Below are 16611 nucleotides of genomic sequence, written 5' to 3' on the forward strand. Positions count from 1 at the left end.
GAGGTCCTTAGACCATGACAGAAAATTAGTGTGTAACCCTAACCTGGCATCTAAGGAGCATGAATGAATAGTATGATTGATGATTAGAGGTAGAAGTATACTGGAGAGACTTGGGTCACTCTGTTTTCATGAATATATAATATGGGTGAACATCCTAAATATTTTCAGAAAATAAAGCTCAAGCACCAAGAAGATAAGATAGCATTTGTGTGTTACATAAATTACATAGTTTATTTACAAATAATTGAATTTACAAAAAAAACTCACTTCAATTTGTCATACCAGGTATCAAGCAGAAATGGACTTGAAAAACAAATGTTTTTTTTGGTGCCCATCAATATTACAAACGTACTGTATCGTATTTATGCTCATATATACACTACCGTTCAAAAGTTTGGGGTCACTTAGAAATGTCCTTGTTTTTGAAAGAAAAGCCAATTTTTTGTCCATTTAAAATATCATCGAATTGATCAGAAATACAGTGTAGAGATTGTTAATGTTGTAAATGACTATTGTAGCTGGAAACGGCTGATTTTTTATGGAATATCTGCATAGGCGTACAGAGTCCCATTATCAGCAACCATCATTCCCGTGTTCCAATGACAAGCTGTGTTAGCTAATCTAAATTGATCATTTTAAAATGCTAATTGATCATTAGAAAACCCTTTTGCAATTATGTTAGCACAGCGGAAAACTGTTGTCTTATTAAAGAAGCAATAAAATTGTCCTTTAGACTAGTTGAGTATCTAGAGCATCAGTATTTGTGGGTTCGATTACAGGCTCAAAATGGCTAGAAACAAATAACCTTCTTCTGAAACTCCGGATGCTGATGCTCCTTACTCTGACTAGCCTCAGGTAGGGAGATGCTCTGGGGTCCGGTGGTGATGCAAGGGATGGGGTCTATTTGCACCTGATCTGCCTGTTAGTGCTTCTTGAAATATAAGTCTGATATCTTTCCATTTCTTTTCATATACTGTATATAATTGACCCTATGCAAAAATAAGTCTATGGTTACTTCTAAGCATCTAATTACCCACATTTTAGTCCAATCTCAATCTTAATTGCAAATCCCCATTAACATAACTGTACCTTAAAATCAAACCAGCCTAAGTTAATAGTTAGATCATGGCTAGCCCTATTCTGCAGTATGTGTAAGGGGGTGCGTGCCGGTGGCAGGGAAGTCAGGCGCAGGAGATCGAACTTGGTATAAACGGAGTGCTAAAAAGTGCTAAAAACTCAGAAAACCAAAATATACAAAATAATACATGTGTGTACAAAACCCGTCGCACACCAGAACATAACTTGCACATAGCTTACAAACAAACATTCACCAACAAGGACATGAGGGGGAACAGAGGGTTAAATACACAACATGTAATTGATGGGATTGGAACCAGGTGTGATACAAGACAAGACAAAACCAAAGGAAAATGAAAAGAGGATCAGCGATGGCTAGAAAGTCTTGACAGTACCGTGGTGGGAGTCGGCCAATTGTGCACCGCTGCAATGCGGTCACTCTCCATCTCCACCCTGAGGTGGAAATGCGATACCCTAGGAAGAAGACAGAGTGTTCGAAGAATAGGCATTTCTCAGCCTTGACGTACAGATCATGCTCCAACAGCCGACCAAGCACTCTGCGCACCAGAGACATGCTCAGCGCGTGTAGCGGAGTATATCAAAATGTCATAAATGTACACCACTACACCCTGCACGTGCAGGTCCCTGCAAATCTTGTCTACAAAGGCTTGGAAGACTGATGGCGCATTCATCAACCTGAATGGCATGACGAGGTACTCATAGTGCCCAGAGGTGGTACCGAAAGCCGTCTTCCACTCGTCTCCCTCTCGGATACGCACCAGGTTGTAAGAGCTCCTGAGACCTAGTTTGGTGAAGAAGCGCACCCCGTGCATTGACTCTATCGCTGTGGCTATGAGCAGTAGCGGGTAACTATACCTCACAGTGATCTGATTCAGACCCCGATAGTCAATACACGGGCGCAGACCTCCCTCCTTCTTCTTCACAAAAAGAAACTCCAGGAGGCGGATGAAATGGAGGACCCCTGACGCAGGGATTTGGAGACACATGTTTCCATAGTCACCGTCTCCGCCTGTGAGAGAGGATACACGTGACTCCTGGGAAGTGCAGCATCTACCAGGAGATCTATCGCACAATCGCCCCGTCGATGAGGTGGTAATTGAGTCGCATTCTTTTTGGAGAAGGCGAGAGCCAAATCGACATATTTGAGGGGGGGGGGGATGCGGACGGTGGAAACCTGGTCTGGACTCTCCACCATAGTAGCACCAACGGAAACCCCTAAACACCTACCTGAGCACTTTCGCGACCACCCCGTGAGAGCCCTCTGTGGCCAAGAAACAGTGGGGTTATGACAAGCTAACCAGAGTAGGACCAGCACCACGGGAAACGCAGGAGAGTCAATAAGGAAGAGACTAATTCTCTCCATATGACCCCATATGACCATGCCCAAAAGAGCGGTGACCTCCCTAATCAACACTGACCCTAATGGTCGACGATCTAAGGCGTGAACGGGGAAAGGCACATCCACGGGAACTATGGGGATCCCTAAACTATGGGCTAAAGCTTTATCAATAAAATTCCCAGCCGTGCCTGAATCGACGAGCTCCTTATGCTGGGAATGCGGGGACAACTCATGGAAAGTGACAGACACAAACATCTGTGCAACAGAGGGCTCTGGGTGAGAATGGTGCCGGCTCACCTGGAGTGACGCCAGAGCGCCTTGACTGCTACCTCGATCCCCAGAGGAACAAACCGACACCGACCAGCAGTGTGACCTCTGCGGCCACAGATGGTGCACGAGCGGGAACCCCCTCCGGTCTCCCTGCGCACCGCCCCTCCCAGCTCCATGGGTATCGGAGAGGGGGTGCGGGAGGATGGAACCACCGGAACCCGATCAGAACGTCTAGCCAGCAGGTTGTCCAGCCGGATGGACAAGTCCACCAGCTGGTCAAACGTAAGGGTGGTGTCTATGCAGGCCAACTCCCGACGGATGTCGTCGCGCAAACTGCAGAGGTCAATCAGGGTCCTGTCGCTCCATCCCGCGCTGGCAGCCAGGGTCCTAAACTCCAAGGTGAACTCCTGGGCGCTCCTCGTCTCCTGCCTCAGATGGGTGGGTGGTCGAAGACTGCCCGGAAAAAGGCGGGTGAACTCCTCAAATTGGTCCAACGCCGCATCTCCCTCTCTCCACACAGCGTTGGCCCACTCCAGGGCTTTCCTGGTGAGGCACGAGACGAGGGTGGACACCCTCTCACGGCCCGATGGAGCCGGGTGGACGGTGGTCAGGTATAGCTCCAGTTGAAGCAGGAACCCCTGGCAGTTCGCAGCCTCTTCATCGTACTCCTGGGGCAGGGAGAGAACCACCTGGTTCCTTTTCCACTGGAACCAGGTGGAAAAGGGGTGCTCAGAGAAGACCCCGGTTGTGCTGGTGGAGGCGCTGGAAGAACGCCCTGTCTCTTCCAGCGGTCCATAGTCCAGACAATGCGGTCCATGGCGGTGCCAAGATGGTGAAGCATTGCTGCGTGCTCCCGGATGTGCTCCTCCACCCCTATAACTAGGGTACCTGCTCCTGCTGACTCCATAGTTGGGTCTGTGATTCTGTAAGGGGGTGCGTGCTGGTGGCAGGGAAGGCAGGCGCAGGAGATCGAACTTGGTATAAACGGAGCAGTTTAATAAGTGCTAAAAACTCTGAAAACCAAAATATGCAAAATAATACACGTGGGTACAAAACCCGTCGCACACCAGAACATAACTTGCACATAGCTTACAAAAACAAACAATCATCGACAAGGACATGAGTGGGAACAGAGGGTTAAATACTCAACATGTAATTGATGGGATTGGAACCAGGTGTTATACAAGACAAGACAAAACCAAAGGAAAATTAAAAGAGGATCAGCGATGGCTAGAAAGTCGTGACTCCGACCGCCGAACGCCGCCCGAACAAGGAGAGGGACCAACTTCGGCGCAAGTCATGACAGTAAGTAACTTAGCTAGCTATAATTTCTTACACCTTTATGATAGCAAACAGGCTATCTAAAAATTGTGGTAATCTTTTGAGTAACGTGAACAGATTAATAATAACAATGGTTCATTTTGAGTTCAAGTACGAAAATCTAACTGACTTAATGGATTTCAAGTTACTGAATGTTAACTTGCTGAACACTGACAACTGTAGCCTACTAGTTACCCCAATGTCTAACATTAACTTACACAGCGACTCTACTGTTGTAAAAGTTGTTCAGGAAACCTAAACCCGATGCTAAACCTTAAAAAGTACTTCAAATATGATGCTTCGCCGATTGTGAAAAGAGTTTGTGGAGCTGTGGAAACACTCTCTTCATCTTCTTTATGTTCTTCTTCTTCTGTATCTAGCAACCAACATTAATATTCTCTCTTACTCATCCTTGATTTGAAAACATCAACATAAATTATTCTTTCAACAAGAGGTGAAATGAGATGTCAAACAGCATCAAACTGCCAGTAGTGAATAAAATTTTGGGGTGGCAAATCAGATGTCAGGGGTGTCCAGTGCCAAACACCCCTCTTGCTCTGCCCCTGCATGGAAGCTAAAGACAGCAGCCTGCCGCAGAGCAGCCTACACTCCCAACGAGAGGCCCGGAGTGGATACAAACAACAAATAGTTTTGCTGCCCTGGATCCTGATCTTCCTGCACCTTCGTCGCTGTGGCTACTCCTACTCCTTCCCCTACGATTTCGAAGTTGACGTCGGCTACCTTCCGTCTCTGCTCTGGATTGAGCAGGGCTTCTCCATCTATCGGAGACCTGCACCATCCTGTGGAAGTGGGCGGATTCCATCATTCTTCTCTCCAGCCGTGATTTTGGGCAGCTCCATGGTAAGAAATGTGACTGTTCCTGGTGCAAAAACAATGTCTTATCCCGGAGATTGAGTAAATTACATCACTAAGCTGCTCCCAAATGTATACTACACCAGGACATGGACATCGATTCTATCATGAAAGGCAGCTCTGAACAGTTGAAACTGGATTTAAAAGATGATCGACTCTCTGCGAGACACTAATAAAATACCCCTTATATCTGGCCCTGCGCCCTCTCCGAATCGTGACATTGAACACTTTAGCAGTATTCTTTCTCTTCACAATTGGCTATGGGATTATTGCAGCTCAATGGGTGTAACCTTAGTTGACAATTTCAATACCTTTTGGAGGATGGGATCCACCCAAGACATTTGGGTGCCTGGACCCTTTCAAGGCATTATAAGGCTGCGTTGAGACAATGAGTTATCAATTACCCAAGCCCAGCTCAGTTAATCCCTACCATTGTGTCGCGGAGTCATCATAATGCTTTAGCAAATGTACATTATACCAGGGGTATTGATAGACACAATGTAAGTAACCTAATGTATGTCCCTCTAACTGCCCTGACAATGCTGCCTATTGTATGCAGCACTCATGTATCTATGAACCAGATTTATGCTATTAACACTGAGGCAGTGTGCCCTAGTAGGAAGTCCACTGTGTGCAGCTCACCCTGCACAAACATAAATAACATGAGAATATCTACTTCTGCTAAGCTTCCCAGTAAAGCAATGAAAACAAGCAAGCATCCCAGAAACATGCTCAAAATAGCCCATGTGTACATATGTAGCTTAAGAAACAAGGTTCATGAAATGAATAACTTGCTAGTAACAGATGACATTCATATTCTGACTATCTCTGAAATTCCCTTAGACAATACATTTGATGATACAGTGGTGGCAATACAAGGTTATAAAATTTACAGAAAATACAGAAATGCCAGTGGTGGAGGTGTACTGTTTATATTCCGAACCACATTCCTGTACAGATTAGAGAGGATGTCATGTTAAATACTGTTGAAGTACTATGGCTACATGTTCATCTGCCCCACCTAACGCTCATTCTTGTGGGAAGCTGCTACAGACCACAAAGCGCTACCCGTCAGTATCTGGATAACATGTGTGAAATGCTTGATAATATACTGTATGTGATATCAACACAGAGGTATATTTTCTGGGTGATTTAAATATTGACTGGCTTTTATCAAGCTGCCCACTAAAGAAAAAGCTTCACACTGTAACCAGTGCCTGCAATCTGGTTCAGGTTATTTATCTGTCAACCTACCAGGGAAGTTACAAACAGCACAGGAATGAAATCATCAACATGTATTGAACACATCTTTACTAATACTGCAGAAATGTGCTTGAAAGCAGTATCTTGACCCATCAGGTGTAGTGATCACAATATATCTAGGAAAACCAAAGTTCCAAAGGCTGGGCATAATATAGTTTATAAGAGGTCATACAGTACGTTTTGTAGTGATTACTATGTTGTTGTAAAGAATATTTGTTGGTCTGTGGTGTGTAATGAGGAGCAAACAGACAATGCACTTGACACATTTATGAAATTGCTTATCCCAGTTACTAATAAGCATGCACCCATGTGGATTGATGAGGAATTGACTAATTGTATGGTTGAGAGGGATGAGGCAAAAGGAATGGCAAATACGTCTGGCTGGACAACCGATTGGCACACATACTGCAAATTGAGAAATTATGTGAATAAACTGAATACAAAGAAGAAGAAACTACACTATGAAACAAAGATAAATTACATAAAGAATGATAAAATAAAGCTTTGGAGCACCTTCAATGAAATTTTGGTTAAAAAGGCAAACTCAGCTCCATCATTCAATGAATCAGATGGCTCATTCATTACAAAACTGATATTGCCAACTATTTAAATACATTTTTATTTGGCAAGATTAGCAACTATAGGCATGACATGTCAGCAACAAATGCTGACACTACACACCCAAGTATATCTGACCAAATTATGAAAGACAAGAATTGTAATTTTGAATTCTGTAAAGTGAGTGTGGAAGAGGTGAATAAATGATTGTTGTCTATCAACAATGACAAGCCACCAGAGTCTGACAACTTGGAGGGAAAATTACTGAGGATAATAACGGATGATATTGCCATTCCTATTTGCCATATCTTCAATTTAAGCCTACTAGAAAGTGTGTGCCCTCCGGCCTGAAAGAAAAAGTAATTCCGCTACCTAAGAATAGTAAAGCCCCCTTCAGTGGCTGAAATAGCCGACCAATCATCCTGTTACCAACCCTTAGTTGAAAAAATTGTGTTTGACCAGATACAATGCTATTTTACAGTAAACAAATTGATGACAGACTTTCAGCATGCTTATAGGGAAGGACATTCAACAAGCACAGCACTTACACAAATGACTGATGATTGGCTGAGAGAAATTGATGATACAAATATTGTGGGGGCTGTTTTGTTAGACTTCAGTGCAGCTTTTGACATTATCGATAATAGTCTGCTGCTGGAAAAATGTATCTGTTATGGCTTTACACCCCCTGCTATACTGTGGATAAAGAGTTACCTGTCTAACAGAACACATATGGTGTTCTTTAATCCAGGTAGAATCAGGAATTCCCTAATGCAGCTGTCTTACTTTTTTCTATCTTTACTGATGACATGCCACTGGCTTTGGATATATATATATGTATATATGCCATTTAGCAGACGCTTTTATCCAAAGCGACTTACAGTCATGTGTGCATACATTCTACGTATGGGTGATCCCGGGAATCAAACCCACTACCCTGGCGTTACAAGCACCATGCTCTACCAACTGAGCTACAGAAGGAAGCCAGTATGTATCTGAATGAATCAACACTATACACTTCAGCTACTACAGCAACTGAAATGACTGCAACACTTAACAAAGAGCTGCAGATAGTTTCAGAATAGGTGGCAAGGAAGAAGTTAGTCCTAAATATTTCAAAAAGCAAAACCCTAAACTTCAACTAAATATTGTGATAAATAATGTGGAAATTTAGCAAGTTGTGGTGACTAAACTGCTTGGAGTAACCCTGGCTTGTAAACTGTCATGGTAAAAATATATTGGTACAACTCAGATGGGGAGAAGTATGTCCATAATAAAGTGCTGCTCTACCATCTTAACAGCACTAGCAACAAGGCAGCTCCTACAGGCTCTAGTTTTGTCGCACCTGGACTGTTCAGTCGTGTGGTCAGGTGCCACAAAGAGGAACTTAGGACAGGGCAGCACACCTTGAATGTACACAGGGAGCAAACATGACATGTTAATCTCTCCTGGCTCAAAGTAGAGGAGAGATTGACTTAATCACTATTTGTATTTGTGAGAGATATTAACATGTTGAATGCACCGAGCTGTCTGTTTAAACGACTAGTACACAGCTCAGACACCCATGCATACAAGAGGTCTCTTCATAGTCCCCAAGTCCAGGACAGACTATGGGAGGCACACAATAGTACATAGAGCCATGACTACACGGAACTCTATTCCACATCAGGTAACTGATGCAAGCAGTAGAATCAGATTGAGAAAAAAACTGATAAAATACACCTTATGGAACAGTGGGGACTGTGAAGCAACACAAACGTAGGCACAGACACATGCATATAGACACGATAACATAGGCACACATACACATGAATGTTGTGTTGTACATACCGTATGTGGTAGTGGAGTATGGGCCTGAAAGCACACACTTAGTGTGTTGTGAATTCTGTAATGAATGTAATGTTTTGAAAATGGTGTAGCTGCCTTGGCAGCAATGAATGGGGATCCATAATAAATACAAATGCCGCATGTGACAAATAACATTTAATTTGATTTTGAGTTAGAATCTGATCAATGTGCTGCATTTGGAATGCCATAGTGATTAAGGTCTTATGGCAGCAACGTATATGATGAGTGTGTGTGTATGTGTGTGTACGTACAGTATGTAGTGTATTTTTGTTTGTTTGTGTGGGTTTGTGTGAGTGTCAGTGTAGTGAGTGTGTGGATAGAGTCGTGTGAGTATGCATAGGGTCCGTGCAAAATAGGGTCAATGCAGATAGTCTGTGTAACCATTCGATAACCAATTCCGAAGTCTTCTGGCTTGGAGATAGAAGCTGTCTTGGAGCCTGTTGGTCCGAAGACCCGATGCCCCGGTAACGCTTGCCGGACACTAGCAGGGAGAACAGTTTATGGCTTGGGTGGCTGAGTCTTTGGCAATTTGTCGGGCCCTCCTCTTACACCGCCTGATGTAGAGGTCCTGGATGGCAGGGAGCTCAGCCTCAGTGATGTACTGGGCCGTCCGGACCACCCTCTGTAGCGCTTTGGGGTCGAAGGCAGTTGCCATACCAAGGCCAGTGCTCACTTTCAGTAATGAGATTTCCTGGCCAAAAATATCTCACTAAAATTGAAGTTCAATATGTTTATTGCTTTCTCTAAAGCTATTTGTATGACAAAAGATGCCAGAGCAATAATACTCTCAAACCAAGCTATTAAATCAAATATAACCAAATACACACAGTATGCTTTATAAAGTCTGGAAACTGTTACAGTATAATGTAAAATGTAGACCTACTATAATAGACCCTGGATTGTAGAGAACATGAGTCGTTTCTGTGTATGTTTGCACACAGTGTTATATCAGGTCAGTGTTGGAGAGACATACTTGGTAATGACCCCCTGTTGTGTTATTGCAGTGCTTTGATTAACAGAGAAAACAGATTAAGACAGCATCTGTTTTGGATGGTCTGTTTACAGTAAAATTTAATGTAATTAACCGAAAGGTAATCCATATACAGGCGTCACACAGTCAGTATAACCTCTATAACCTCTACTAGCTAACTAACAGGAATATAAATTATATCATGTAAAACAAGAGTATTACCTCTATCATTTTCCTCAATTACAATTTGAGCATTGTCTCTGTGCTTATCTGGTTCTATGGAGGAGGAAGATAAGGATGACTGATTCTGTATCCCTTCTCCCCCCCCCCCCCATACTCAGCCCTAGGGGGAGTCACCCTGCATTAGCATCAGAGCCGTGGGAGGGGATGTCGCTGCGCCTTCCACACTGATCTTTGGCCATACCAGTCCATTTCTTGACTCCCCCTCGCTTCTCATTGCAAAGGCTCTTACTAAATGCACACATGTGCCCCATTTGTGTGTGTGTGTGTGTGTGTGTGTGTGTGTGTGTCATGTCTTCATACTGTATTGGTAGTTTCATCATATTGCTCACTCTGTTGCACTTCGATCACAGAGCCCACGTGAGACCAATTTGACAGATTGAAGGAGAGAGAGGAGAAAAACACACAGGGGGAAAGGGAGTGACTTGACAAGTCAAAATAAAATACATTTGCTACAGATTAAAGGGTGTATGTGAGTGTATTGGCTTTAGGCAGCCTGACATGGGTAGTTTAATGGGGGAGTGTGACCTTTATAGACTAGTTGGTATGTGTATTCAATGTGTATCTAAACATGTATGTGTCTATGGACTCCTTTAGTGGCCATCTAATCTACAACTCTCATCTGGACCAGAGAGCTAATTTAGCCTTTTCACAGCCACTGTGGAGACTGGCAGAAGCCCAGTAGCAGTCCTCTTATAGGGCTTAACACTTATCTTACTGATGACTGCCCCCCTGGGGTGAACACTGGACATGCAATGGTGTCACAGTCATCATGGGCCCCTGAAATCTCTGACTTCCGACTTCAGCGCATTCAAGACAACTAGGAACTTTAGAAAAAAAACTAGCTCTGACTGGGATTTTTTTTTTAACGGTTATCCAACTCGGGATTTCAAGCCGCGAACTCAAGCCTCTTTCTAGAGCTCCGACCTTAATATCACAGACGTCATGATTTGAGATCTCAGTTGTTTTGAAATTACCATTACAGTTTACCAACACAGATCATCTCACAGTTCATCTTTTACGCTGCTGCTACTCTCTGTTTATCATATATGCATAGTCACTTTAACTATACATTCATGTACATACTACCTCAATTGGGCCGACCAACCAGGGTTAAAAGTATGTTAAGTTTGCTGAAAATAAACGCAGTTGACAGTGAAAGGACGTTTCTTTCTTTCCTGAGTTTATGTAAGTTGAAAACATTGTATGTTAAAAGCACTTTTGAATGTGTGTTGGTGTCCAAAATGTTTTTGCTAAATGTGGGCCAACTAAAAATGTTAAATTCAGTTAACACTTTGATCGAAAAGTTTAGTAAAACAAAGTCTATGGAACCAGTTACTATATAATGATTAGTTGAATCAACTCATTTTTTATTTATTTTACTGTGCATGCTTAGGGTCATGTACAAAAATACCCAGTTGCCCATTATCTTTGCTTGCATGGCTAGAAGAGATCTCTGACTTTGAAAGAGGGGACTCAAAGGAGTGTAGGGTGTTTAAAGGGTGTGTGTGTGTACACTGTGTGTCTCATTCACCAGACCTCAACCCAGCTAACCCAGCTAGCTTTGGCTAAATGCAGATTCATACAACAGCATTTCATGCATGATGGCTAGCTATGACAATCAGTTTTGTACTGTACAGTGAGTAAAGATACCAGAAGGTAGCTGGTTCAAATCCCAGAGCCAACTAGGTGAACATCTGGTGATGTGCCCTTAAGCAAGGAACTTAACCCTAATTGCTATGGATAAGAGTGTAAATGTGTCAGAGGATTTTAGCTCCACAGATAAATTATTAGACTGTATTAGTGATTTAAAAACTCGGATGGCTCATAACTTCCTCCAGCTAAATCAAGACAAGACTGTGGCACTTATTATTGGAGCCAAAGCACAGAGAGAGAATCCAGCCACACATTTTAATTCACGGGCAATAAAGATAAAACACCATCTAAACAACCTGGTTGTTATTTTAGATTCTGAACTCAATTTCAAATCAAACATTAGGAATGTGACCAAAATAGCTGTTTACCACTTTTCTCTCTCAGGCTGATACAGAGAGACTCATCCATGCTTTTATTACAAGCAGGGTTGACTACTGTAATGCTCTCCTGTCTGAACTACCCAAGAAAGCCATTGGTTAACTGAAAAACATGCAGAATGCTGCAGCACAGGTACTGACCAAGTCCAGAAACTGTGGACAGATTTAAAAGAGATCTTAAAACACACCTTTTTAGCTTTGCTTTTCCTTAGGGTGTTTTTTAGTTGTTCAGTTTTTGTTATTTAGTTTTTTTTATGTTTGTTGTGTAGTAAATATTTCAAGTTTTATTTGTTATTTATTAGATTTTTCATGTGAAGCACACCACATTGCATGTCTGAAATATGCTGTATAAATAAAGCTGGGTTTGATTTGAATAGACTTCCAGACACTTTGAAGCTGTTCTGGCAGCTCCTGGTGGCCTAACACCCTATTAAGACACTTTTGCAGTTACCTGTACATGGGGTACACAGCGCAATGAAATGCTTACTTGCAGGATGTCATGTGGGAGTAAACTGAAATGAAAGTATTTCCGATTCACTTAGGCCCAAACATGACTCTGAATCACAAGGACGGTCTTGATTAAACTAAACTAAATGTAGACTAAATAACTGTGACCTTAGACACTGACAGTTTGACTTTGTGAGCCAGAGCTGATGAGGATAGAATCAAAGAAAGCACAGTTGCGTAACATACAGTGATTTCACAGTGTTCAGACCTCTGTGAAGCCAAGTGTTTGTAATGTTCTGACTAAACATTATCATGGCCAAATCTGATTATCTGCTCTAAAATTTTGGGGAATTATGTAAAAATAAATAAATTATGTAACATGGTTGGTTTGCAATTAAATACCCCAGCGATTAGTCTCCATGGTTCATCCTTTAGTCTCCATGGTTCATCCTGTGACGCTATTGTAGTACTAGCAGTAGCATCCTCTCGCTTTGGAACAGCACTTAAAATATAAATTTTCACACAAATAAATAACTTCTGCTGCTCCATTACAATTATACTCTATGATTTAATTTTAGATATACATTTGAAGTCAGAAGTTTATATAGACTTGGAGTCATTAAAACTCATTTTTCAACCACTCAACAAATTTCTTGTTAACAAACTATAGTTTTGGCAAGTCGGTTAGGACATCTACTTTGTGCATGACACAAGTCATTCTTTCAACAATTGTTTACAGACAGATTATTTCACTTAATCACAATTCCAGTGGGTCAGAAGTGTACATACACTGAGTTGACTGTGCCTTTAAACAGATTGGAAAATCACAGAAATTGATGTCATGGCTTTAAAATCTTTTGATAGGCTAATTTACATAATTTGAGTCAATTGGAGGTGTACCTGTGGATGTATTTTGAAGGCCTACCTTCAAACTCAGTGCGTCTTTGCTTGACATCATGGGAAAATAAAATAAAAAATCAGCCAAGACCAAGCCATGAAAAAATATTGTAGACCTGCACAAGTCTGCTTCATCCTTGGGCGCAATTTCCAAACGCCAGAAGGTACCACGTTCATCTGTACAAACAATAGTACGCAAGTATAAACACCATGGGACCACGCAGCCGTCATACTGCTCAGGAAGGAGACGTGTTCTGTCTCCTAGAGATGAATGTACTTTGGTGCGAAAAGTGCAAATCAATCCCAGAACAACAGCAAAGGACCTTGTGAAGATGCTGGAGGGAACAGGTACAAAAGTATCTATATCCACAGTAAAACAAGTCCTATATCAACATAACCTGAAAGGCAGCTCAGCAAGGAAGAAGCCACTGCTCTAAAACCGCCATACAAAAGCCAGACTACTGTTTGCAACTGCACATGTGGAGAAATATCATACTTTTTGGAGAAATGTCCTCTGGTCTGATGAAACAAAAATAGAACTGTTTGGCCATATGTTCGGAGGAAAAAGGGGGAGGCTAGCAAGCCGAAGAACACCATCCCAACCGTGAAGCACGGGGTTGGCAGCATCTTATTGTGGGGGTGCTTTGCTGCAGGAGGGACTGGTGCACTTCACAAAATAGATGGCATCATGAGGAATGGAATTATGTGGATATATTGAAGCAACATCTCAAGACATCAGTCAGGAAGTTAAAGCTTGGTCGCAAATGGGTCTTCCAAATGGACAATGACCTCAAACATACTTTCAAAGTCGTGGCAAAATGTCTTAAGGATAACAATGTCAAGGTATTGGAGTGGCCATCATAAAGCCCTGACCTCTATCCTATAGCAAATTTGTGGGCAGAACTGAAAAAGTGTCTGACAGCAAGGAGGCCTATAAACCTGACTCAGTTACACCAGCTCTGTCAGGAGGAATGGGCCTAAATTCACCCAACTTATTGTGGGAAGCTTGTGGAAGGCTACCTGAAACATTTGACCCAAGTTAAACAATTTAAAGGCAATGCTACCAAATACTAATTGAGTGTATATAAACTTTTGTCCCACTGGGAATGTGATGAAATAAATAAAAGCTGAAATAAATCACTCTCTACTATTATTATTATGACATTTCACATTCTTAAAATAAAGTGGTGATCCCAACTGACCTAAGACAGGGAATGTTTACTAGGATTAAATGTCAGGAATTGTGAAAAACTGAGTTTAAATGTACTAGGCTAAGGTGTATGTAAACTTCCAACTTCAACTGTACATTTCATTCATGTGGCAGCTGCCCAAAAGAACAGGCATAAGTGTTCTAAAAATGAAACCTCTCAAAAGCAATATACAGTGGAGACCTGGGTCGGAGTCAAATCCATTTGAATTTCAATCAATGCATTGTTTTTATTTGTTATTTTATTTAACCTTTAGGTAACTAGGCAAGTCAAGAAGTTGAATAGAAAGTACAGAGTATTTCTACAAAAGTCATACATTAAAACAGCGAAGCTACTAAGGTGACAAGAGGTCAGGTGATGACCCTGTCTGGAAAGCCTTCCCTGTCCATTGACATTTGCGGGGGAGGAGAACATATTTTTGAATGCCATATTTTTAACTCTTATTTTTTAGATATCACACCATCTTCGTTGATGTCAAAAGGGCAACACTGTTTACAGGACAGATGAAATATTTCTCTGTTGTTATTGAAGTAACTTATTTCAAACAGAGTAACCATTCCAAGAGGTATTTCTTCTTCCCACCACGTCCATTGGACAATAACTATAGATTCACATAAATGCAGTGTTATGTTGTGTAACATAAACAAATTCAGCTTTCTCTCCCCAGCATGGCTCCTATTCAGATAATGATGCTCTGTGAGATAATGAGGGGAATTATAGTCTACACACTATGCTTTAGAAAACAGTTAAATGAAGTCACCTGTTTCTAGGGTGAAAGGAGAAGATCCATTTGCAATGGATGAAAGATTTCTACATCAGAGACCATGACCATTTTCCCATGCTGTGGGAAAGAGGGCAGCAATGGGCCTCAAATTTTACAACCTCATATAAAATGAGCATAATTAAATCATCTGTAAGCTAAATAAGACGTACCATAAATAGGCCTACATGAAACATAGTCCTACATACAATAATTTGAAATGTTAACACCAGTAAAAGGATTAACAATTATTTCCTCTTAATTTCTGTAAAAGCCTAATAAATAATTTAAAGAGCATGTTCTGATATTAACCACTGAGGCTGAATTATTACATAAATGCTTTTTTTGTAATTTAGCTCAATATACTGGTAGGCCAAGTGGAGTGTTTGTGTTACTGTAGTACCCCCTGGAGGAGATAAACACAACCATTCAGTCAGTCATGGATTGGATTTACATAGTGTTTTTTCCACCAGGTGCTGATAGGGCTTTACATCGCATGAAGCAGAAACTGCCCACATCCACCATCAATGTGTAGCACCCACCTGGGTAATGCCATGGATGCAATTTTACGCCAGAGAGAGAAATACAAAAGATTGTCAAAGTGAAAAAGGGAAAGGGTATAGCTGTGACCTGAGTGGAAGGATGATGCATTCAGCAGAACACGTCGCTACCCTCAGTGCACCGCTGAGCCTTGTGTCACTATTACACAGGACTGGATTACATCTGCCAGCTGGTGCCTCTCGCACTCTCTCCTCTCTACAGGTCATCTGAGGAAAGAGAGGGAAATAGAGAGGAGGGGCAGATACAGTGGAAAGATAACAGTACAGCATCCTTGTTCAGTACGGTGTCAATGCACGCAGGATGGTTGGTATGGGTTAGTGTGGTTCCTCTCAGGAGTGGATGGTATGGGTTAGTGTGGTTCCTCTATGGAGTGGATGGTATGGGTTAGTGTGGTTCCTCTATGGAGTGGATGGTATGGGTTAGTGTGGTTCCTCTATGGAGTGGATGGTATGGGTTAGTGTGGTTCCTCTATGGAGTGGATGGTATGGGTTAGTGTGGTTCCTCTATGGAGTGGATGGTATGGGTTATTGTGGTTCCTCTCGGGAGTGGATGGTATGGGTTAGTGTGGTTCCTCTATAGAGTGGATGGTATGGGTTAGTGTGGTTCCTCTATGGAGTGGATGGTATGGGTTAGTGTGGTTCCTCTATGGAGTGGATGGTATGGGTTAGTGTGGTTCCTCTACGGAGTGGACCAATTCTCTGTGATTAGATCAAGTAAATCCTGCCTCTGGGGATTAGTGGAAAGCTCTGACACCAATCGGACATCAAGAACTGATTATTGAAGCGTGTGGGTCTCACATACAGGCTTACCTCAGCTATGGTTACCAGAGTGTTCTATCAATGTCATGCTTCACACTTTTGCACTGAATATTCTTCCTCACTGTAATAGTCAAATGTATGTGCTATGAACAAAAACTAAAGGAAACA

The sequence above is a fragment of the Oncorhynchus keta genome, chromosome 2 (genome assembly GCF_023373465.1).
Source record: "Oncorhynchus keta strain PuntledgeMale-10-30-2019 chromosome 2, Oket_V2, whole genome shotgun sequence".
In the NCBI taxonomy this organism is placed as follows: Eukaryota; Metazoa; Chordata; class Actinopteri; order Salmoniformes; family Salmonidae; genus Oncorhynchus; species Oncorhynchus keta.